This window comes from Bos taurus, chromosome 1 (genome assembly GCF_002263795.3).
Source record: "Bos taurus isolate L1 Dominette 01449 registration number 42190680 breed Hereford chromosome 1, ARS-UCD2.0, whole genome shotgun sequence".
NCBI classification, from domain to species: Eukaryota; Metazoa; Chordata; class Mammalia; order Artiodactyla; family Bovidae; genus Bos; species Bos taurus.
In genome coordinates, this window is record NC_037328.1 from 11701897 (window position 1) to 11729060 (window position 27164).

Sequence of the window (27164 nt, forward strand, 5' to 3'; positions counted from 1 at the left end):
TGAGCCCTCTCACCTGGTCCACACCTCCCTCTCAGGCCCCAGTCCCTGCTCAGCTTCATAGAAGGCAGACGCGCAGTGAGTACCAGGACCAAGACCCCCACCCAAAGGCCTAGGTGGTGCAAGGGACCCTGAGGATATTAATAAATATGGACTGACCCCAGAGGCAGTCGGCCCAGTCCAGGCTGGGAAGGGAAGCCTGGCCTGGCCCTCCCCATGGGGCCACCACCACCCTCAGTTTGTCTTGTCTCGGCTCCTGGGGGCCAGGATCCTGTAGCTGGTGGTGTGTCCTCCCCTTTTGCCCTTCAGGAGGCTGAGGGTGCCCCTGGGGGTGGCAAGGCTTGTCCCTGACCCCTCTGGTTCCAGTGGGCTCTTCTCATCAAAGTCTCCTTTGCAGCCAGGTTCTCCCCACTGCCCCCATGGAGCCTTGGGGGCCGGGCTACCCTTGCAGTCCTCTTTGGCTCTTCTCTCCAGGGTGGCCTGAGATTTCTTTAGGTACAGTGGGGCCTGGGGGTCCCCTATGTCCAGGACTCCCAGGAATGCCCATGGGGCCAGGAAGTCCAGGAGGACCCATGGATCCCGGGGAGGTGGGGGGGGGTGCTGGGGACCCAGCCGGTCCAGGTGGCCAGTGGCTGCTGGTCTCAGTGAAAGTGTTAGACAGAAACAGGTCCTCAGGCTGGGAGATCCGGGTGTAGGGTGGTCCAACAGGGGCTGGGGGCTGGGGCAGGGAGGCCAGGGGGGCCAAGAGGGCCTGGGGGCACTGGAGGTCCCCTCTCTCCAGGGTACCCACAGCTCTGGCCTGACCAGAGCTCCCTGGGGGGCCCTGCAGACCTGATGGACCTCTCATCCCCATTGGGCCCCCACTGCCGGGGTCTCCTGTGGGGCCAGTGGACCCAGGAAGCCCCTGAGCACCAACTCCATCACCTCAAGGGAATGAAGGAGGCCTCTGGTTTTCTCTGGCTCCCAGCAGCCCTAGAAGGCCTCCATTCCCGGAGCTGCCCTGGGCAACTGGGGATCCCCAAGGCGGGGCAGGGTCCTCGGGGGGGCAGCTGGGGTCGGGGCCCTGCCCACTCCGTGACAGTCAGCCCTGCCGGCTTGGCCTCCAGCGCCTTCAGCAGCTCCGTCAGTTCGACACTTTGCTGCAGGTGAGAAACCAGAGAAGCCTGTGGGCCCCAAGGGCCAACCGCCAGGTGGCGGTGCCCGACCACCCGGGCACCACGGAATCAGAGGAGCCTACAACTTCGTGGCAGCTCGGCAGCGAGGGCCTGGAGGCTGCATATTCACTGGCAGGCGGTCACCGTCTTGTACATCACCTTGTACGTGGGTCTTAACCCCCATCCTGTAGCTGTCACTCAGTCGTGTCCGACTCCCGCGACCCCATGGACTGTAGCCTGCCAGGCTCCTCTGTCCATGGGATTCTCTAGGCATGAATATTGGAGTGGGTTGCGGTTTCCGTCTCCAGGGGATGGATCTTCCCAAACCAGGGATCAAATTCGGGTCTGCTGCATCGCAAGCAGACTGTTTACTAACTGAGCCACCAGGGAAGCCCCTGTAGCTGTTGGCCACCTGATGGCGAAGAGCTTACTCATTGGAAAAGACCTGTTTCAAAACTTCTGATTTTTGTGTACTCTGTTTTTTCCTTCTCACAGTTTGTATCAGTCCAGCACAAGCCATCATCTGCTTGAAGGACAAAAAAGCAGGATGAAGAAATCCTGAGTACAGAATCTAAAATGAGTGAATGAGTTAGCCATAATTTAACATATTGTTCATTTTCTTTGGGTTCCTGTTAAAATACTGACTAGTGTTAGGTAATATTGTAAAACAAAACATGTAATGAAAAATATGTTTTCATTGCCTAATATACATTCTTGGAATCCTAGGCTGAAAGACAGTGATATAAATCATATATATATATATATATATATATATATATATATATATATACACACACACACACACTCACATACACAGTTCTTATATACACACTCACACACACACACACACACAGGCTTTGAATTATTTTTTCCCTTTCCTTACCATGTGACAGTGGATAGATTTCAATGTAGCAAAAGATGATATCTCCCACTTTTATTGTTTAGATTACAATAATGAAACTTAACTCAGAAATTTATCAAAGGAAGGAAATACAATCTGAAAGTTTGTGATGAAGTTAGGGAGACTGTGGTTCAAATTTTCATTAAAATAGGATTAACATCATATAACTCTAGCAACAGTGTTATATTAGAAGCCATCAGATAACATTGTTGCTTTAAATCAGAAGCATGAGTATGAGGGAGAGCTGTCTAACAAATGTGCATCTGTCAATCTTAATGCTTTATGATTCCTACAAATACATAATTAAGTGAAGAACTGCTAGTAATCATTTATGGTTATTAGATCATAAAATTTAAAATATGGAATCAATTTGACAGAGTCTGGAAGAGAAGAATGCCATATTAAAGAGCTCTCATACTGAAATAGTTAAAATTAAACTTTAATTCTAATTTTCCCACTTATAGGGCATATAATTTTGAGAAATTCAGTTAATTTATCTAAATCTCAGATTCTTTCTTTGTAGAAATATTATCAAACCTATAGATTTGTAAAAATTAAATACGTCTCATATATAAAACAGAACTTGGCTTGCAAGAAGTAAACCTCAGTTAATTATGTATGCATAACAGTATATGCCAAAGAATTGATGCTTTTAAACTGTGGTGTTGGAGAAGTCTCTTGAGAGTCCCTTGGACTGCAAGGAGATCCAACCAGTCCATTCTAAAGGAGATCAGCCCTGGGTGTTCTTTGGAAGGAATGATACTAAAGCTGAAACTCCAGTTCTTTGGCTACCTCACGAGAAGAGTTGACTCATTGGAAAAGACTCTGATTCTGGGAGGGATTGGGGGCAGGAGGAGAAGGGGACGACAGAGGATGAGATGGCTGGATGGCATCACCAACTCGATGGACGTGAGTTTGAGTGAACTCCAGGAGTTGGTGATAGACAAGGAGGCCTGGCGTGCTGTGATTCGTGGGGTTGCAAAGAGTCGGACACGACTGAGAGACTGAACTGAACTGAACAGTGTATGTATTTGTATGTATATATATATATATATGTATATTTGTAAATGCCTTCATATGGCTAGATGGATATTCAAATAGGTTTTCTCATTCAATATCCATTGCCAAATAATATTATCCTACAAAATAGCTTACTCCATTAAAAGGACACATGCACAACTCAAAATAAGAGAATTGTTTCTCAAGTAGCATGCTAAGTATATGCAGGAAAATTATCACCCACACTAGATTCTATCTTACAAATTTCAGAAAATCAGTTAAGATCCAAAAGTAACTTGGCAAAAGGAATTGAACTTACCAGGTCAACACATTGTGAATCTAATCTTTTACATTTTGTATCTACTTTGCTGCATGTTTTTTTTTTTTTTTTTGGATTATACAGTTTTATGTTCCTAGGCCACTACAAAATAGAGAAGTGCCTGCTAAACTGCATTAATTGCTCTCAATATAGCTTTAAAATACGCTGTAATATTGCCTTAATCAGACTGTCTCAATAACCTTAGCAGCTCATTGTAGAGCTGCTGGATAAAAGAATCTTAGAAAACTGACTCAAAATTACTTGATTTCAGACTGTGCACACCTAGGTGACTGATCATATTCTAGAAATGGTGTCTAAATTTGGAAGCTCACAAACTCACCAGGCCTGTAAATTACTTGTATAATTAAAATAAGTAGCTGCTTTCTTTAATGTGCAATTTTATGAGAAAGTAACTCTTAATACTATATTAGAACTGAACATGGAACAACAGACTGGTTCCAAATAGGAACAGGAGTATGTCAAGGCTGAATATTGACACCCTACTTATTTAACTTATATGCAGAATACATCATGAGAAACGCTGGGCTGGAAGAAGCACAAGATGGAATCAAGATTGCCAGGAGAAATATCAGTAACCTCAGATATGCAGATGACACCACCCCTATGGCAGAAAGTGAAGAGGAACTAAAAAGCCTCTTGATGAAAGTGAAAGTGGAGAGTGAAAAAGTTGGCTTAAAACTCACCATTCAGAAAACGAAGATCATGGCATCTGATCCCATTACTTCATGGGAAATAGATGTGGCAACAGTGGAAACAGTATCAGACTTTATTTTTTTGAGCTCCAAAATCACTGCAGATGGTGATTGCAGCCATGAAATTAAAAGACGTTTACTCCATGGAAGAAAAGTTATGACTAACCTAGATAGCATATTGAAAAGCAGAGACCTTACTTTGCCAACAAAGGTCTGTCTAGTCAAGGCTATGGTTTTTCCAGTGGTCGTGTATGTGAGAGTTGGACTGTGAAGAAAGCTGAGCACCGAAGAATTGGTGCTTTTGAACTGTGTTGTTGGAGAAGACTCTTAAGAGTCTCTTGGACTGCAAGGAGATCCAAACAGTCCATCCTGAAGGAGATCAGTCCTGGGTGTTCATTGGAAGGACTGATGTTGAAGCTGAAACTCCAGTACTTTGGCCACCTGATGTGAAGAGCTGATTCATTTGAAAAGAACCTGATTCTGGGAAAGATTTAAGACAGGAGGAGAAGGAGATGACAGAGGATGAGATGTTTGGATGGCATTACTGACTCAATGGACATGAGTTTGGAAAACTCCAACAGGGATGGACAGAGAGGCCTGGCATGCTGCAGTTCATGGGGTCAGACACAACAACTGAACAACTGAACTGAAATGAGAAGATAAATTATCTTCATCTGCACAGTGATATGTTTTGGGAATAATTTATAAATAGCAATCAGTTTCACATTCTCCAGTTTTTTTCTGTTGTATACTAGTGGTTTTCAACCCTGGTGCGGCAACGTCCTCCCTAATAACAATCATCAAAGTATAAATTAAAAGAAAACTGTACCATCAATGTGCTCCCCAGGTAGCTCAGTAGTAAAGAATACACTTGCTAGTGCAGGAGACACAGGAGATGCAGGTTCAATTTCTGGGCTGGGAAGATCCCCTGGAAGAGGAAATGGCAATCCACTCCAGTATTGTTGTCTGGGAACTCCCATCATCAGAAGATCCTGGCCAGCTACAGTCCATGGGGTCACAAAAGAGTCAGACATGACTTATTGCCTGAGCATACATACACATACCATCAAAAATTGAGAATACCAAGTGTTCCTGAGAAAGTGTTGATATAGACATTTAATAATTTTCTCCTTAATATTTTTCTGAGGTTGTTTTCATAGGAAGCATTCTCCAGTTTCTAAGCACCGGAATTCTATCATTTGGTAGCTGAAGAAAAAAACAGGCTTTGGGAGCCTCAGCTTACAATATTGCAAAAGAAAACTACAGACAGAATTAACAAGTAAAATATGGAACAATGTCATTTTTTATTGCACCACTTGCAGACTCTAAAATTTGTTAATAATTTATTCACAGATAAAGCATTTATCTCTTGTTTTTCAGATTTTGTGTTCTCTCTAAATCATAATAGGCATTACTCATGTTCAGTATCTAGGTAAAAATATTTGTCATATACCCTTTTATGGCTACAGAATATGCAACATTTTCTAAGCATCCACTAAAGACAAATGCTATAATTCTCAGTGTTAGTAAAGTAGCAAGTGCTTATGTTTTTATACTTCAGTTTCTTTAAAGGCCACCAACTCTTGAAAATAGGACTCAGTTTCAGTATGGCAAAATTTGAAGACTTAATTTTGGCAATTGGATCTTAAAACTATTAATAAGTCATACATGCACATGATAAATTCTTGCCAATAGGTTAACATATTCCTTTAGCTGGTTAAAATAAAATCCACTCATAGGTTACATAAAATAGTTATTCTAAAGTCACTATCCCAGTGATCTTATCATTAACTTGCCCAATTATCACTAAATTTTCTTGTAACGTTAATTAGGAAGTTGGTCTCTCTAGCAGAGCTAGAAATTTTATAAGGTGGGACAATTGTGGTTCTTCATGTCATGGATATGTCTCTTTCCCTAAGGGAATTGTCAGGAGATAGTTCATGGCTGGGGTGCCATTATCCATCATCTATCAGTTAGACAAATTACCTTGGAACCATGGAAAAACCCAACTTCTACAAATAAAAAATAAACCTTTTCAAATTATTATAATTTACATATGACATATAATATTATTATGCCCTGCAAAAGTTGAATTTTTAGTACAGTGTCAGTTTTATTAATAAATCTGGTTACCCAGAAACAGTAAAAATCTTGGTAAAATAACCCAAGGACAGGGACTACTAAAGGGAAGACATTTTTAACTGAGTAGGGTAAAGTAGAAATTACCACTTTTGCAAACCAGAGGTAGTTAATTGATGATCATTTTAAAGAATATTTTCAACTCCAGCTGTCTCATTGAAATACCTCTTATACCAGGAACTGTCATCTCTACTGGGAATTTCTTCCTCAAAACAATTGACAATAAGAGCAAATTTAATAATGAGACATTTAATAACAGAGAAATCATGAATTAATATTGTATCTTTGTGGGGCTTTTTATACAATATGACAATAGCAATAACTTGGCAATGTCTGTCAATTTCACTGAGGCAGTAGTACTTATTACTCATCTGAACTAGGAGTCGAGAACAAAAATTCCAGCTCAGTGAAGTAACTAGCATTTCCCAAGATACTTGCTTTTAGGCATAACTGTTGACAGTGGTCATCGGGTGATTTTCTTCAAGGGAGAAGAGGGGATTAGCAATCTTGTCCAACTCCTACACTGTTTCAAGTAGGGAGACTTTTATGATGAAAAGTTAGTTTTGTGCTCTGACTAGTGAATGAAGTACAAAAGATCTATACATAATCTATGGGAGGTGAGAGGAAAGTGAGAAAGAAAATAAATTACTGTCTCCTATTGATAGGCAGGAATGCTGCCCAACTGGAGACTATGTTAACCACACAGTACAAAATGGAACTCATTAATAGAATGTTTGGATAACGCAGGAAAAAATTTGTTTGAAATTTAATTTTACTGGTCAGCAGGAAGAGATTAAGTTTGAGGGTCGACCAACTGCTTACAGGGTCTTCTTATCCATCATCACTGCCAGAGTGAAATTCAAGTAAGAAGTGGGTTGCTGGTCATGTTTCTAATAATTAAAATAAATTAATATTACAAAATTGGTTAATGGGTGCCACAGACATTTTCTAATATTTAGAGCATAGATCCAAGATGGTAGATCTTGGCACTTGACAACAAATTAATAGATAGGAGACCATAAGGCTTTTCCAGTGAAGATTTAGTGATGTTTTTAGTTGAAAATCCTTAATAAGAATAAGATTCCCAGACGTTTACCATGACACTGTTTGTCCAAGTCAACCTGTGAAAAGAATTCTGTTGACTCATTCTGATACTTTGTAGATATAGTGGCAATGATATCAAATCAAGATGACAGTGGAATGCTGTGGACACAAACCAACTTGACATGCTTAGAGTAATGAATAGAGATAGCTTTCCTGATAGGGATATGGAAAGAATGATGTGAATTTCATTGGTATTTAGGATGTAAATTGGATCAGAGTTTATAATGGACTCTATAAAAAAAGAAAAAATATAAAATGAATTATGAGTGTGAGTATTCTGACTTGCAGGTATTTACCAAAACAAGACACACTATAAAAAGACCAGGGGTGGCTGTTTTATTTGTTCACTCTTTTTCCTCCATTGGGATGGAATTAATGAAATTATGAATTTCAATTTGGGCATGTTGAGCCTGAAATGACTTGGAGATATCCAAGTAAACATCTTATAAAATCTGTTGAATATTCTGACCTGGAGCTCAAAAAGGTGAATAGAGAGGAGAATGTGGGTGGCATAAATATAGCATGGTGGAAGAGTGTGTGTGTGTGTTTTTTTTTTTTTTTTAAGGCAATAAGAAAGGCTTACTTGAGAAGAAGGTAAATATCAAAGAAGAAAATGAATAATTATTAGATGAGAAGATAGGATGTGATGGGAAAAAAGATCTGTACTCAGAAAACTGTAAGATGCTGATGAAAGAAATTAAAGATGACACCAACAGATGGAAAGATATACTGTGCTCTTGAATTGGAAAAATAAGCATTGTTAAAATGATCATACTACCTAAGGCAATCTATTTATTAAATGCAGTCACTATCAAATTATCCAAGGCATTTTTCATAGAATTGGAACAAAATTAGTATGGAAACATAAGACCCATAATTGTTCATAACAATCTTGAGAAAGAAGAGTGGAATTGGAGAAATCATGCTATCTGACTGATCTTTACTGAAAATCGACATTAATCACAATATGGTGCTGGCACAAGAACAGACACATATATTGATGGAATAGGATACAGAACCCAGAAATACACCCACATGCTTATGGTCACTAATCTATGGCAAAGGAAACATGAATATACAATGGAGAAAAGACAGTCTCTTCAATAAATGGTGCTGAAAACTGGACAGTTTCATGGAAAAGAATGGAATTAGGATATGCTCTAACACTATGTTAAAAAATAAAGGCAAAATAGATGAAAAACCTAAATGTAAGATTGGAGGCTATAAAATCCCTAGAGTAAAACATAGGTGTTTGTGCACACACACGTGTGTGTGTGTGTGTGTGTGTGTGTATGTGTGCTGAGTCATGTCCAACTCTTTGTGGCTCCTGGACTGTTAGCCTACCAGGCTCCTGTGTACATGGAATTTTCCAGATAAGAATACTGGAGTGGGTTGCCATTTCCTACCCCAGGGGATCTTTGCCACTCAGGAATCAAACCCATATCTCCTGCATCTCCTGCATTGGCAGGGAGTTTCTTTACCACTAAGACACCTCAGAAGTCCAAAACCATACATGGAATACTCTTTGATATAAATGCAGCAATATTTTTTTCAGATTCTTCTCCTGACCTAGGGTAATGGAAATAAAAATAGACAAATGGTACTTAATAAAACTTAAAAGCTTTGCACAACAAAGAAAACCATAAACAAAATGAAAAAAACAACTTAAGGACCAGGAGAAAATACTTGCAAATGATGTCACCAACAAAGGATTAATTTCCAAAGTACAAAAATAGCTCATAATGCTCAATATCAAAAAACCAAACAACCCAATTAAGAGATGGACAAAATACCTAAATAGAAATTTCTCCAAAGGCATATAGAAGGCCAACAGGCACATGAAAAGATGCTCAATAAAAGTAATAATTAGAACAATGTAAATCAAAACTGCAATGAGGTATCACCTTAAACAAGTCAGAATTTCATCATTAAAATGTCTACAAATAATAAATATTGGAGATGGTGTGGAGAAAAATGAACCCTCCTACAGCATTACTGGGTATGTAAATTCATGAAGCCCCTATGGAAGACAATATGGAAATTACTTTTAAAAACTTAAGATAGAACTACCAAATGATCCAGAAATCCTACTCCTGGGAGTATATATGGAGAAAACTCTAATTTAAGAAGGTAAGTACACCCCACTATTTGTAGCAACACTATTTACAAAAACCAAGACATGGAAGCAATCTAAATGTCCATCAACAGAAGACTGGATAAAGAAGATGTGGTATATGCACACAAATGCATACAATGGAAAGTTAACTCAGCAAAAAAATGAAATAATGCATTTGTAGCAACATGAATGGATCTAGAATCATCATATTAAGTGAAATAAGTCAGACAAAGACAAATATCATGTAACATCACTTATATGTGGGAATTATAAAAATAATACAAGTGAACTTATTTGCAAGGTCAATAAAGACTCACAAACACAGAAAAAAAACCTGTGGTTACCATTTTTGGTAGTGGCAGTGGTGTGCAACATAAATTAGGAGTTTAATTTATAAACACATTGTACTATATATAAAATAGATAAACAACAAGGACCTACTATATAGCACTATGTTCATTATCTCTTAATAACCTGAAAATGGAAAATAATCTGCAAAATAATAGATATATAACTGAATTATTGTACCTCTGAAACTAACACAACATTGTAAATTAACTATACTTCAACTCAGTTGAAAAAGATAAAGAGGATGAAAAAGCTGGTTTTGACGGAACCAGTATATAACAGCCTTAAAATCAGGCATTGAATTTTGATTAGGTATGATTGTTACAGTCAGTTTAAATCATCTTGAGTGCTTGAGCACAGGGACTTGATGTTGTTCAAGTTGAACCCAGTGAAAAATTTGTGTAGTAGAAATTGGAAAAAATATGAAGACATAAAAGTTGGGAGTTATGCAGAACATCTAGGAGTCTATTATAGAATTTAATGTAAAAAGTAACAAAACCATGAAATGGAATGGAAAAGAGTAGGCAGGAGATAGATAGCAACATTTTTAACCGGACATGGAACAACGGACTGATTCCAAATTGATAAAGGAGTTCACCAAGGCTGTATATTGTCACCCTGCTTATTTAACTTATATGCAGAGTACATCATGAGGAATGCTGGACTGGAGGAAACACAAGCTGGAATCAAGATTGCCGGGAGAGATATCAATAACCTCAGATATGCAGATGACACCACTCTTATGGCAGAAAGTGAAAAGGAACTAAAGAGCCTCTTGATCAAAGTGAAAGAGGAGAGTGAAAAAGTTGGCTTAAAACTCAACATTCAGAAAACTAAGATCATGGCATCTGGTCCCATCTGCTACTGCTGCTAAGTCGCTTCAGTCGTGTCCAACTCTGTGTCACCCCATAGATGGCAGCCCACCAGGCTCCCCCGTCCCTGGGATTCTCCAGGCAAGAACACTGGAGTGGGTTGCCATTTCCTTCTCCCTGGTCCCATCAGTTCATGGCAAATAGATGGGGAAACAATGGAAACATTGAGAGACTTTATTTTCTTGGGCTCCAAAAACACTGTACATGGTGACTGCAGCCATGAAATTAAAAGACGCTTGCTCCTTGGAAGAAAAGCTATGATAAACCTAGACAGCATATTAAAAAGCAGAGATACCACTTTGCTGACAAAGGTCTGTATAGTCAAAGCTATAGTTTTTCCAGTAGTCACGTATGGATGTGAGAGTTGAACTATAAAGAAAGCTGAGCACTGAAGAATTGATGCTTTTGAACTGTGGTGTTGAAGAAGACTCTTAAGAGTTCCTTGGACTGCAAAAAGATGAAACCAGTCAATCCTAAAGGAACCTGGTCCTAAATATTCATTGGAAAAAAAAAAAAAAGCTGAGTGCCAAAGAATTGATGCTTTTGAACTGTGTTGGAGAAGACTCTTGGACTGCAAGGAGATCCAACCAATCTATTCTAAAGGAGATCAGCCCTGGGATTTCTTTGGAAGGAATGATGCTAAAGCTGAAACTCCAGTACTCTGGCCACCTCATGCGAAGAGTTGACTCATTGGAAAAGACTCTGATGCTGGGAAGGATTGGGGGTGGGAGGAGAAGGGGACGACAGAGGATGAGATGGCTGGATGGCATCACTGACTCAATGGACGTGAGTTTGAGTGAACTCCAGGAGTTGGTGATGGACAGGGAGGCCTGGCATGCTGCGATTCATGGGGTCGCAAAGAGTCAGACACGACTGAGCGACTGAACTGAACTGAAAAGATTCATTGGAAAAACTAATGCTGATTCATTGGAAGAACAATACTTTGGCCACCTGATAAGAAGAACTGACTGAAATATTGAAGGCAGGAGGGGAAAGGGGATAACAGGATGAGATGGTTGGATAGCATAACCAACTCAATGAACATGAGTTTGAGCAAGCTCCAGGAGTTGGTGATGGACAGGGAGGCTTAGTGTGCTGCAGTCCTGAGTACACACAGGACTGAGTGACTGAACTGAACTGAACTGAGACAGGAGATGGTAATGAACTTCATTCTACAGTATTTTCTGTTGTTTTTGCATAATTTATTTAAAATTTTTCTATTCAGGTTTTTGGAATCAGATATCCTAGGGTTATTGTCTTGTTTTCCTGTTGAGTCTGCCTGCAGAGGGATCCAAATGGGAAGATACTCTCATTAAGAAGCTTGTTGAACCATTTGTCTAACTGGAAGGCTATTTTCTGTGTCTCTAAGTAATGGTAATTACTTTGAACTTTATTTCTGAAAGAAGGAGTGAAAAAATTTATTCTATTGTCTGAAAGAAGAATATTTGCAGTGGAAGGATAGCTTTGCTTTGCTTCATTTTGTCTCCCTCTCCATCAATTAAGTAACACTAACAAATTAAAAAAAAATTAAGGTGTTTTTCTTACAAAAATAAAAATAATGGAAGTGTTCATCAACATTCCCTCCTTCTAGCTAAATGTGTTTTTTTGTTTGCTTTTAATCCATTCAGTTTTTTCTCATGCATTATGTATTATAAACAAATTGGAACAGAAAAACAATATTATTTTAAAACAACTTGTATTTTGAAAATTAATCTAAAAAACAATTTTTATTCTACTTTGTGCCATGTTGAGCTTTCTTCTTGTTTATCTCTTAAATGTTTGGCTTTAGAACTTTCATATAAGAAAATTAAACTATACTATATTTACTTGAAATTATACTCACAATTTTCCACAGCTGTGGAAAATTCTTCAAGAGATGTGAATACCTGACCATCTTACCTGCCTCCTGAGAAACCTGTGTGCAGGTCAAGAATCAACAGTTAGAACAGGACATGGAACAACGGACTGGTTCAAAATCGGAAAGTAGTACTTCAAGGCTGTGTATTGTCACCTTGCTTATTTAACTTATAAGCAGAGTTATTGCTGTTCAGTCGCTCAGTCATATCCAACTCTGTGACTCCATGGACTGCAGCATGCCAGGCTTCCCTATTTTTCTATTGACTCAGATGATGAAGAATCTGCCTGAAATTCAGGAGACCTGGGTTCAATACCTGAGTTGGGAAGATCCCCTGGAGAAGGAAATGGAAACCTACTTCAGTACTCTTGCCAAGAGAATTTCATGGACTGAGGAGCCTGGAGGGCTACAGTCCCTGGGGTCGCTGAGAGTCGGACACAACTAACACTTTCACTTTTTTCAAATCAGAATTTGCAAGATTAAATGATAAATTTAAATTCATTTTTTTTCTCATATCATTTAAACAAAGTCAATTAAGTTAAATATTAAAAACCAATGAATCAAAGAGTGGCATAAAATAGTAATTAGAAAATAATTAGCTAATAAAGTAAGATGGCAATGGAGAAGTCATCAAATGACAGTATCAGAACCAGAACATTAATGAGAACTGACATTGAAGGATAGACATACCAAATATAAAAACAGCTATGATTGAGTGCACATTCCAAAGGCTGATTCCAGTGACAATTTCTCCAGAGTTCAAGGACTCTTCCCAGTGCTGACTTAGTATAATTAGAGGAGAAAAATGAGTATCTTTAAAATTATGCTACTCTAGAGACAATTTCCTAGTAAATAAGTTTATATTTAGAAAATGATTAATTTGAGCTTCTTCAATTTTAGTTATCTGTTTAAAAATGATCATGATTTAATTTTCTAAACAGAAATGATTAAAATGCATACACACCATGCATTAGGAGTTCCATGTGCCTCTTCACAGCTTAAAGCAAGAGAAAAATCTAGTATGTTGTTAAGGTCAGGTCAAATACGAGATGGAAAGAGTAAAATAAATAGCTAATATGATTCCTGTATCTATCAGACAAATACAGAATCAGTAGAATGTGTGTATGTGTGGTGTGCATAAAGACATTTATTTCAAGGACTGATCTTGGCTTACACAAATGTAGGGTCTGGTCAAGGAAGTCTGAAATCAACAGGGCAGGTTGGCAGGCTGTTTACTCTCAGATAAGAGTTTATGTTGGGGTCCACAAGTGGGCTTTCTTCTTCCTCAGGGAAAAGCTATTTTTCTAAGTTCTTTTGGCTGATTACATAAAGTCCACTCAAAGTATGAAAGCTAATCTCCTTTAATGGAAATAAACTAATGATAGATATCAGTCACATCTACAAAATGCCTTCACAGCAACACCTAGGTTAACAACAATTTTGTTAGTGTTGAATAGATAATTGAATGCTTCAGTCCTAGCCAAGTGGACACATAATAATTACAATTCCCAACACTCACCTGTTTCCAGAAGCATTTCTTCTTAATAGTGAAAAGTTTTTAAATCAAACCTTTTCGGGAAATATTGTCTAAGTCTTAGCAGTTAGTTCCTCCTCTATGAATAGTCCTTGTGCAAACAGAAATATGAAAAGAAACAGAGTAAAAGAGAAGAAAAGATTAGACTGTGGCTATTTGACTTCTAGACTTGCTATAAATAAAGACAGTGTGGTTCTGGCAAAAGAGTATTCAACTACATCAATGCTACTGAATAGAGAGTCCAGAAATAGACCTCTATAAATACAGTCAACTAATCTTTGACAAGAAACAAAGACAATACAATGGAACAAAGATAATCTCTTTAATAAACAGTGCTGAAACAACCGGGCATCCACCTGCAGAAAAAATGAATGACTTTATATGCTTCAAAAAATGAATGCGTAATGGATCCTAGATATAAATGTAAAAATGCAAAACTATAAACTCCTAGAAGACAGCACAGGAGAAATTGCTGATGACCTTGAGCATGACAATGTCTTTTTATATACCAAAGATGGGATCCATGAAAGAAATAATTGATAAGCTGAAATTTATTAATATTAAAATTTCTTCTTTGCAAAGCTCAATGTCACAGACTGGGAGAAAAATATTTGCAAAAAGCACACTGATGAAGGACTGTTATCCAAAATAAAGAAACCTTAAAACTCAAAAATAAGGGAAAAAAAACCTGATTTAAATATGAACCAAAGACCTTAACAAATATGTAACCAAGAAAGGATATGCAGATGGCAAACAAGCATGTGAAAAGATGTTCCACATCCTAAGTTCTTAACCCCAATAAGATACAACTGTGTAACTGCTAGAATGGCACAAATCTGAACACTGACACCATCAGATGTGGGGAGAATAGAGAGCAGGAGACGCTCACAGTTATTGCTGGTGGGAAAGTAAAATAGCATGGTCACATTGGAGAATAGTTTGATGTTTTACTACAGAACTAAATGTACCCTTACTGTATGATCTAGCAATCATACTCTCTGGCATTTATGTAAAACGTTAGAAACTTACATCCCCATATTGATTTTTATAGCAGTTTTATTCATGACGGCCAAAACTTGAAAGCAACTAAGATGTCCTTCAGTTAGGTGAGTGGTAAACTCGACTGTGGAATATCCAAACAACGCAACATTATTCGTTACAAAAAATAAATCAAGCCATAGAAATATATGAAAGAGACTTAAATGTGTTAATATGTTGCTGAGTGAAAGAAGCTAATCTGAAATGTCTACCTATTGTATGATTCCAACTATGTATCATTTTGGAAAAGGAAAAACAAATTATGGACACAATGAAAAGTTCAGTGGTTGCCAAAAGTGATTTTGGCAGGGAGCAAGGAGGAAGGATGAATAGACAGAACATAAAGGATTTTGAGGGCAGTGGAAATACTCTATGATATTATAATGATGGATATAAGTCATTATACATTTTTCCAACTCCAAGGGTTGGACCCTAAGGTTAACTGTGGTTGATTATGATTCATTTATACAGTTTCATCTTTAAGACAAATGCACCATTCTGGTGAGTGATTTTTTTTTCAATTGATAAATAATTGACATAAACATTATGTAAGTTTAAGATGTACCTCATGTTAACTTGGTATATTTACATACTGCAGTATAATTTCCACCATAGAATTAGCTAACATCTCTGCTGCTGCTGCTAAGTCACTTTAGTCGTGTCTGACTCTGTGCAACCTCATAGATGGCAGCCCACCAGGCTCCTTTGTCCCTGGGATTCTCCAGGCAAGGACACTGGAGTGGGTTGCCATTTCCTTCTCCAAGCTAACATCTCTAGCATGTCACATAATTATCTTTTTTTTGTGTGTGGTGAGAACAATTAAAATCCAGGTTCTTAGCAACTTGGAAAATTATAATACTGTATTGTTGGCTATAATTACTATGCTCTACAGAGGCTTGTGCTGTAAACATTTCCCCAATCTCCCTATTTTTGTGTCCTGAAACCACCATTTTACTTTCTCTCTCCATATACATATACATACACACACACAAATAATATATATATATATATATATATATATGTATAGGTTCACAACATATATATATATACATATATATATATTTTGTTGTTGTTGTTAACAACAAAACTGAGAGGAAAGTACAATTTCCCATAAACCCCCTATGCCTTGTATAGGGAGTTAAACCCCTATACAATATATAGGGGTTATATGTGTTATAACCTTCAATTAAGGTTATACATGTATAACCTTCCTGTATTATCCCCTTCAATTTCATAGTAACAAATATTTTCATTATGTAACATCGTGCTGTTGTTCAATCACTAAGTTGTGTCCGACTCTTTGCAAGCCCGTGGACTTCAGCATGCCAGGCTTCCCTGTCCTTCACTGTCTCCTGGAGTCTGCTTAAGTTCATGTCCATTGAGTCAGTGATGCCATCATGTAACATCATGAAATCACCAAATGTTATGATTTTTTATGGTATACATTTCTTTCAGTTTTTTTTTTTTTTTTCTTATTCCACACTATGGTATGGAGCTAAGGTCTGTAGTCTGTGTTCTATGAAGTCTTCAAATTTTCTGCTGCCTCTGCATTCTGCCCAGGTGGCAGAACCGGCAGCTGTCTTGGAGAATGTACACTCACATATTAAAAAGCATCAGCTAGCATCCTTTTCATGATGCCCTTGGGTATCTCTTGGCTGAGAAAAATTGTGAAAGTAATGAGTTTTTTTTTTTTTTACTTCTTGAAAAGCTAAACTTTTAATGGTACTTATGTTACCTTCTACTCAGTCTGTTTAAAAAAATACTTTTTTTTTCTGCCTAATAACACAGCTAAAGCTGTGGTCATTCCTCATTCTCAGACTACTCTCACACTCTACTTCACCAGCAGAGCAATTTCCCTTGGTAACTCTTTCAGATATTGCCCTTTTCTTAATTAATTAAAAACAAATAAACAAAAGAGGGAAGGAAAGACAAAGTAACTTTGATGTGAAGACATTCAGTATTTTTTTTTCCACACAGATCATCACTGATGCTCCCCAGATAGTCAGTCAAAATATAAAAGTATTTACTCCTCATTTCCATAATGACACCCCTACCCTGGCACATGTTTATAAACAGGTGATGCTAAGAAGAACTGAACATGATTGATACATTCAAAGTTTCTACAGCATGACTCTAGTAATGTAAGAACTGTTTTATTGTCAACTACACAGACTATTTAAGGGGTGGACACTCAAGACAAATAAAGTGGCTCACTTCCCTCCTCACCACCTTTTGGAGATCATAGGATCAGGATCCATTATTCACCTGAAAAATCCTGAGAGTTTTTATGATATTCAGAATGTTTTTTTAATCAGTTTTTTATTGCCTAAGGTTTAAAGTACAAGCGTGAGCAAAAAAAAAAAAAAAAAAAAAAGTACAAGCGTGAGTGACCATTGGCAAGACTCTTCTAAAATATTTTGAAGTAACAGTCAGTTTAGTTGAGTTCAGTCGCTCAGTCGTGCCTGACTCTTTGCAACCCCATGGACTGCAGCACACTGCATCTCCCTGTCCATCACCAACTCTCAGAGTCTACTCAAATTTATGCCCATTGAGTTGGTGATGCCATCCAGCCATCTCATCCTCTGTCGTCCCCTTCTCCTCCTGCCCTCTATCTTTCCCAGCATCATGGTCTTTTCAAATGAGTCAGTTCTTCACATCAGGTGGCCAAAGTATTGGAGTCTCAGCTTCAGCATCAGTCCTTCCAATGAATATTCAGGACTGATTTCCTTTAGGATGGACTGGTTGGATCTCCTTGCAGTCCAAGGGACTGTCAAGAGTCTTCTCCAACACCACAGTTCAAAAGCAGCAATTCTTTAGCACGCAGCCTTTATGGTCCAAATATCACATCCATACGTGACTACTGGAAAAACCATAGCTTTGACTGTACTGACCTCTGTGAGCAAAGTGATGTCTCTGCTTTTTAATATTATGCTATCTAAGTTTGTCATAGCTTTTCTTCCAAGGACAAAGCATTTTTTTTTTTCATTTCATGGCTGCATTCACCATTCATAGTGATTTTGGAGTCCAGGAAAATAAAATATTTCACTGTTTACATGGTTTCCCCATCTATTTGCCATGATCTTAGGGTTTTGAATGTTGAGTTTCAAGCCAGCTTTTTCACTCTCCTCTTTCACCTTCATCAGGAGGCTCTTTAGTTCTTTGCTTTCTGCCATTAGGGTGGTGTCATATGCATATCTGAGATTATTGATAAATCACCTGGAAATCTTGATTCCAGCTTGAGCTTCATTCAGCCTGGTATTTCTCATAATATACTCTGCATATAGTTTAAATAAGCAAGGTGACAGTATACAGCCTTGATGTAGTCTTTTCCAAGTTTTGAACCAGTCCATTGTTCCATGTCTGGTTCTGTTGATTCTTGTCCTGAATACAGAGTTCTCAGGAGGCAGGTAAGATGGTCTGGTATTCACATCTCTTTAAGCATTTTCCACAGTTTGTTGTAATCCACACAGGCAAAGGCTCTAGCATAGTCAATGAAGAAAAAGTAGGTGTTTTTCTGGAATTCTCTTGCTTTTTTTATGATCCAACAAATGTTGACAATTCGATCTCTGATTCCTCTGCTTTTTCTAATTCCAGCCTGTAAATCTGGAAGTTCTTGGCTCATGTACTGTTGAAGTCTAGCTTGGAGGATTTTAAGCATGACCTTGCTAGCACGTCAAATGAGTACAATTGTGTGGTAGTTTGAACATTCTTTGTCATTGCTCTTCTTTAGGATTGGAATGAAAACTGACCTTTTCCAGTCTTGTGGCTGCTGCTGAGTTTTCCAGTTTTGCTGGCATATTGAGTGCAGCACTTTAATAGCATCATCGTATAGGATTTGAAATTGCTCAGCTGGAATTCATCACCTCCACTACCTTTGATTGTAGTAATGCTTCCTAAGATTCACTGGACTTCACACTCCAGGATAAAGTACAGTAAAAATATTGCTTTCTAATTTTAACAAAATTCAGTTGTCCATTTGTGAAAATTAAGTGACATGGATGAAAATGAAGAGAAAATACCTGAGAATAGAATGACCAGCCAGAGGCAGTTTTCTGAAATGAGAAAGGCATCGATTAATTTCCCCACTATCTATTAGTTAAGGTGTCTAAACTCTCAGGGCTGCAGTTTTTCAGTATATAAGGAAGAATATTCTCTTACAGAGATTCTGCAACTATTAGGATCAATATATGTGAAGTTCTTGGAATATAATGCTTAGGTTCTCTGGCATGAATGTTAAAGGTTCTTTTTAATATTTTTAATAATTTTTTGCTCTTGGGCAGAATTAATTTCTCTTGGGTAAGCTACTGCTATAGAAAAACTAATAGAAAAAAGTAATAACCTATAAAGCACTAATGAGACCGAAGCTCTTGATGTAAAATAGGTTTAAGCTCTATATTTTAACATGGTTTTCATATTATTTCAAATTCTTGAACTATTAAGTAGATGCAAAAGTAATTGCAGTCTTGCATTGTTGAAATTTACCATTTCATATTGGGATATATTCTCAACGTGGTCACCATTTTACTGCACATTTCTCACTTTATGTTTTTTGCTCATGACTTGTTAAATATGCAGGGTGACAATATACAGCCTAAATGTATTCCTTTTCCTATTTGGGACCAGTCTGTTGTTCCATGTCCAGTTCTAACTGTTGCTTCCTGACCTGCATATAGGTTTCTCAAGAGGCCAGTCAGGTAGTCTGGTTTTCTAATCTCTTTCAGAATTTTCCAAGTTAAATGTGATCCACACAGTCAAAGGCTTTGGCATACTCAATAAAGCAGAAATAGATGTTTTTCTGGAACTCTCTTGCTTTTTCTATGATCCAGTGGATGTTGGCAGTTTGATCTCTGGTTCCTCTGCCTTTTCTAAAACCAGCTTGAACATCTGGTTCATGGTTCAAGTATTGCCGAAGCCTGGCTTGGAGAATTTTGAGCATTACTTTACTAGCGTGTGAGATGAGTGCAATTGTGCGGTAGTTTGAGCATTCTTTGGCATTGCCTTTCTTTGGGATTGGAATGAAAACTGACCTTTTCCAGTCCTGTGACCACTGCTGAGTTTTCCAAATTTGCTGGCATATTGAGTGCAGCACTTTCACAGCATCATCTTTTAGGATTTGAAATAGCTCAACTGGAATTCTATCACCTCCACTAGCTTTGTTCGTAGTGATGCTTTCTAAGGCCCACTTGACTTCACATTCCAGGATGTCTGGCTCTAGGTGAGTGATCACACCATCATGATTATCTTGGTCCTGACGATCTTTTTTGTACAGTTCTTCTGTGTATTCTTGCCACCTCTTCTTAATATCTTCTGCTTCTGTTAGGTCCATACCATTTCTGTCCTTTATCAAGCCCATCTTTGCATCAAATGTTCCCTTGGTATCTCTAATTTTCTTGAAGAGGTGGTTGGTCTTTCCCATTCTGTTGTTTTCCTCTATTTCTTTGCCTTGATTGCTGAGGAAGGCTTTCTTATCTCTCCTTACTATTCTTTGGAACTCTGCATTCAGATGCTTATATCTTTCCTTTTCTCCTTTGCTTTTTGCTTCCCTTCTCTTCACAGCTACTTGTAAGGCCTCCCCAGACAGCCATTTTGCTTTTTTGCATTAGGAAAAGGAGTACATAAAGGCTGTATATTGACACCCTGCTTATTTAACTTATATGCAGAATACATCATGAGAAACGCTGGGCTGGAAGAATCACAAGCTGGAATCAAGGTTGCCAGGAGAAATATCAATAACCTCAGATATGCAGATGATACCACCCTTATGGCAGAAAGTGAAGAGGAACTAAAAGGCTTCTTGATGAAAGTGGAAGAGGAGAGTGAAAAGTTGCCTTAAAGCTCAACATTCAGAAAACTAAGATCATGGCATCTGGTCCTATCACTTCATGGGAAATAGATGGGGAAATAGTGTCAGACTTTATTTTTTGGGGCTCCAAAATCACTGCAGATGGTGGCTTCAGCCATGAAATTAAAAGACGCTTACTCCTTGGAAGGAAAGTTATGACCAACCTAGATGACATATTCAAAAGCAGAGACATTAATTTCCCCCAAAGGTCCGTCTAGTCAAGGCTATGGTTTTTCCAGTGGTCGTGTATGGATGTGAGTGTTGGACTGTGAAGAAGGCTGAGTGCCGAAGAATTGATGCTTTTGAACTTTGGTGTTGGAGAAGACTCTTGAGAGTTCCTTGGCCTGCAAGGAGATCCAACCAGTCCATTCTAAAGGAGATCAGTCCTGGGTGTTCATTGGAAAGACTGATGCTGTAGCTGAAACTCCAATACTTTGGCCACGTCATGTGAAGAGTTGACTCACTGGAAAAGACTCTGATGCTGGGAGGGATTGGGGGCAGGAGGAGAAGGGGATGACAGAGGATGAGATGGCTGGATGGCATCACTGACTTGATGGATATGAGTTTGAGTGAACTCCGGGAGTTGGTGATGGACAGGGAGGCCTGGCATGCTGTGATTCCTGGGGTTGCAGAGTCAGACACAACTGAGCAACTGAACTGAACTGAATGACTGTTATTTACTGTATGTTTGTTATTGTTGTTGTTGTCATTGTTAATTTTCAGTTCAGTTCAATTCAATCGCTCAGCTGTGTCCGACCCTTTGCGACCCCCTGGACTGCAGCATGCCCCGCCTCCCTGTTCGTTACCAACTTCTCTGTGACAACACCAGACCACACGTCACACAACAAATGCTTCAAAGTTGAATGAACTGGACTACAAACTTTTGCCTTATTTTAGGCTAGGAAAATACTGTTAGACCCAAAAGCAGTTTGAGAGAGTTTCTTTTTGAGTTCAAAATGGGTCATGAAGCCGTAGAGACAACTTCCAACTACACAACAAATTTGGCCCAGAAACTGCTAATGAATGTACAGTGCAGTGTTGGTTCAAGATGTTTTGCAAAGGAGGCAAGAACCTTGAAGAAGAGGATCATGGTGGTCAGCCATCAGAAGTGGCAATGACTGATTGAGAGCCATCATCGAAGCTGAGCCTCTTACAACTACATAAGAAGGTGCAAAAGAACTCAGTGTTGACCATTCTGTGGTCATTCAGCATTTGAAGTAAATTGGAAAAGTAAATAGGTGCCTCATGAGCTGAACCAATTTTAAAATCATTTTAAAGTGTCATCTTCTCTTATTCTATGCCACAACAATGAACCATTTCTTGATCAGATTGTGATGAAAAATGAATTTTATATGACAGACAACTGGTGATGATCAGCTCAGTGGTTAGACTGAGAAGAGGCTCCAAAGCACTTCCCAAAGCCAAACTTGCACCAAGGAAGGTCATGATCACTGGTGGTCTGCTGCCAGTCTGATCCACTATAGCTTTCTGAATCCTTATAAAACCATTACATCTGAGAAGCCTGCTCAGCAAATCTATGAGAGGATCTGAAAACTGCAATGCCTGTAGCTGGCATTGGTCAACAGAAAGGACCCAGTTCCTCTCCATGACACCAGACCACAGGTCACACAACAAAATGCTTCAAAGTTGAATGAATTGGGCTATGAACTTTTGCCTCATTTGCCACACTCACCTGGCCTTTAGCCAACTAACTGCCACTTCAAGCATCTGGACAACTTTTGCAGGCAAAATGCTTCCACCACCAGCAGGAGGCAAAGGCTGCTTTCCAGGAGTTCATAAAATCCTGAAACATGGACTTTTATGCTACAGGAATAAATAATCGTGTTTCTCATTGGCAAAAATGTGTTGATTGCAAAGGTTCCTGTTTTGATTAACAAGGCTGTGGTTGAGCCTAGTTATGATGATTTAAAATTTACAGTTTGAAACTTCAATATTATGTGTGATAATGTTGAAGTTTTCTGAGAATATTTAAAGCAACTTGTGCAAAACAATTTTTGTGAGTGGTATAGCAAAGAATAAGTTTAATGAAATAATTCCATACAATTATTACTATTTTAAAAAATAAGGTGGGATTATTTTAAAGGAGAATAATATCATATTAGTTTACACACACATATAGATACATATTTAGGTAGATGATAGATAGATGGATAGATCAATAACAAACTTTGTTTATCTGTGTGTTTTCTATAGTGGTGAGTATAAGATATACAGAATATGCAAATTGGCCAGATTGGATTAGTAAAGTTAATGAGGGAAATCAGTGAGTTAAACAACTTTACAGTTTTTCATTATGCTACATGATAGCTTTGCTATGTACAAAGCTATTCTTCCCTACTTACATGGTTGCAAACCTTTTTATATGACCAAATTTTAACCTGTGTTTTCAAATTAGACATTGCTATGAATTATACAAATTTCCCAGTCAAATGTCTAAGAATTACAGATGAAATGAAAAAAATGTTTAAAAATTAAGAATGGTGGTTTTTGTGTTGTTTTATCAGATGGTTTGCAACAAACAGGATTTATCTGGATTCAAATTTTAATTATATTAATAACCTTTCTTATTGTTATGTGGAGTCATAGTATTACAGGGTATTTGGGGACTTAAGAAAAGAAAAATTCCAACAAATAATACACGGCCATTATAGTAAGTACTTATTTTATAATTATGTTAATTTTAAGACCAATGCATTTTATATTTCAACTGAGGATAAAATAAGATTTGGAGTCTCCTTACCAATGCAATGCAAGAGACCCGGGTTCAATTCCTGGATTGGGAAGATCCCTTGAAGAAGGGAATTGATACCCACTCCAATATTCTTGCCTGGAGAAGTCCATGGACAGAGAAGCCTGGCAGGCCACAGTCCCCGGGGTTGCAAAGAGTCAGACATGACTGAGCAACTAACACTTTCACTAACAATTTATTAACATGAAATGAAACCCTTAGGGGTTCTCAAGTCAATAAAATAATGTCATAGAAAAAGTTATAAAATGACATCATTAGGTAAAACTTCTAAAACCAGTCATCATAAAGTAGCATTTTATTTTTCTGTTCAGTTTAATTCAACAATTATTTATTGAGAGAGTAATATGTGCCTAGCTTTGTTCTATAGTATCCCACAAGTGCAGAGTAAGAAGAGGGCAAGATTTTGCCTCAGTTAACTATAGAGTTGATAGAAATGCAATATTTGAATATTGAATCAATAACCTTGCAGCAATGTATATATATAAAGCTAGAGGTGAGACTATAACTTAATTTGAAAGCAAAAGCTGAGAAGGGCCTTTCATAATACTTGAGTCCAAATATATGTGCCCTGAGTAGTCATTAAGATGAAACGATAATATCTGTTACAAACATCTGAATAGGGCTTATGATGAAGCTGGGACTCATCCTAATTTTGAAGAGTGGTCAACTTAGGAAAAACAAAGAGGACATCATCTAAAGAACAAACACAAAACCATAAGAAAATCTAGAGATGTGCAAATGGAAACTGTGTACAGATTGATATAAAGAAATAGACAACTGAATAAGAGAAATCAGGCTTTCAAAAGTACTATCATAGGAGATGAGATAAGGTTGTACAACTGTGAAAGATCACATGTACTGTGAATATTATTTGGAGAGGGAAACGGCAGCCCACTCCAGTATTCTTGCCTGGAAAATCCCATGGACGGCAGAGCCTGGTAGGCTACCGGCCATGGGGTCACAAAGAGTCGGACACGACTGAGCGACTTCACTCTTTCACTTCTGAAGGAAAATTTAACTCTTTATGAGTTTTTGAGCAAAGGTGTATCTGTTTCCCTGGAGAAGGAAATGGCAACCCACTCCAGTACTCTTGCCTGGAAAATCCCATGGACAGAGAAGTCTGATAGACTACAGTCTGTTTCTGCACTATACTGTAAGTTTGAGTCAGATATGTAGTAAACATAATTCACTTTACATTGGCTAATATACTGAAACATTGCATGACTTAAATTCATTATGTAATTATGAAATTAAGGGAGTCTCTGTATTCCCACTGGGCTACTGTCCACCAGGTGACTGTCTGCGGACACATGGGACAGTAGCTGGCAGTGAGTCACCTGTATCCTGCCTCACTAAAATAATGGTCTGTAGAAAATGTTTAAAAGACTATCATAAAGATTTGGCCATTTTCCTAGTCATACTTCCATTAACCTGAAATCAGCACATGTTTATTTTGTGGGTTTCATTATAAAAGCCTATGGATAACACAGACTTTTTATATAAATTTTTTTTTTTTCTTTAAAGTCTAGGGTAACATGTGTTGGCTAAATTAGGTTAGTATTTTAAAGAGTAATTTCTCTAACTCAATTATCTCAGAAGCACAAGTATTGATGAATGACTTATAAGGCAAGGAAGATTTTTTGAACTTTCGTATATTATCATCCCTAAAGTTATTATACACTAATTAGAACCCAACCTCTCTCTCTTGTTATTGTATTAACTGAAGATCAATTTGCTAATCACTTAAACATCACAAGAGCATGACAGGAATAATACAGATCACCTCTGCCTTCTACTGTCACACTTGGTTATGTCTTAGACTCTGTCAGGAATTCTGCATTGAGACTCAAGGACAATGAATGCAGTAGACCTCTTCAATGTTGGCAGGAAAGCTGCCATTAGGAAAGACAGAATGGTGAGCATCATTTGTTGTCACATGCAGTCGCTTCTTGAGAAGTAACATCAGAACCTTTAGCTTGTTTTTGAATTTTTTTTTTTTTTCTCCCATGAGAAATCTCTGTACCACTGGTGGTGGGACTCACATATCTCCTACTTTCTGTTAAATATCTTGAAATACGTCTTTCCCCCCCCCCCCCCTCTATGCTGACTTAGGAAAGGGAAACATGCTGCACGAATGATTACTCCAGAAATCAATTTATCTTTGAAAAAGTGCAGCAATACAAAATTCTCATAATATTTCCAAAATAATGATGCTACAGCAAGAAAGTAAAAATCCCAATAAAATATCCATGTGGATGTCATGAGCTAAACTTATTCCTGCTCATGAAAACAATATCTCAAGTGAATACAGTAGTATTTGTTTGTTGATATTGTTACTATCTCAATATCAAACAAAAGTTCAAGGGTTTTTAATTCCATGACATAGCCATGAAGTTCCAAAGAGTTCCAAAGAATACCAAGGAGAGATAAGAAAGCCTTCCTCAGCGATCAATGCAAAGAAACAGAGGAAAACAACAGAACGAGAAAGACTAGCGATCGCTTCAAGAAAATTAGAGATACTAAGGGAAAATTTCATGCAAAGATGAGCTCGATAAAGGACAGAAATGGTATGGACCTAACAGAAGCAGAAGATATTAAGAAGAAGTGGCAAGAATACACAGAAGAACTGTACAAAAAAGATCTTCACGACCAAGATAATCATGATGGTGTGATCACTCACCTGGAGCCAGACATCCTGGAATGTGAAGTCAAGTGGGCCTTAGAAAGCATCACTATGAACAAAGCTAGTGGAGATGATGGAATTCCAGTTGAGCTATATCAAATCCTGAAAGATGATGCTGTGAAAGTGCTGCACTCAATATGCCAGCAAATTTGGAAAACTCAGCAGTGACCACAGGACTCGAAAAGGTCAATTTTGATTCCAATTCCTAAGGAAGGCAATGCCAAGGAATGCTCAAACTACCACACAATTGAACTCATCTCATATGCTAGTAAAGTAATGCTCAAAATTCTTCAAGCCAGGCTTCAGCAATACATGAATCGTGAACTTGCAGATGTTCAAGCTGTTTTTAGAAAAGGCAAAGGAACGAGAGATCAAATTGCCAACATCCATTGGAACATGGAAAAAGCAAGAGAGTTTCAGAAAAACATCTATTTCTGCTTTATTGACTAAGCCAAAGCCTTTGACTGTGTGGATCACAAAAAACTGTGGAAAATTCTGAAAGAGATGGGCATATCAGACTACCTGACCTGCCTCTTGAGAAACTTATATGCAGTCCAGGAAGCAACAGTTAGAACTGGACATGGAACAACAGACTGGTTCCAAATAGGAAAAGGAGTACATCAAGGCTGTATATTGTCACCCTGCTTATTTAACTGATATGCAGAGTACATCATGAGAAACCCTGGGCTAGAAGAAGCACAAGCTGGAATCAAGATTGCTGGGAGAAATATCAATAACCTCAGGTATGCAGATGACACCACCCTTATGGCAGAAAGTGAA

General features: G+C 38.2%; 1 pseudogene; it reads right to left on the minus strand.

Annotated features, from left to right (window-relative positions):
* Positions 1 to 231: 231 nt before the first annotated feature.
* The window catches only part of LOC100139931 (EMI domain-containing protein 1-like), a 78131-nt pseudogene continuing 51198 nt past the window's right edge, over positions 232 to 27164 (minus strand).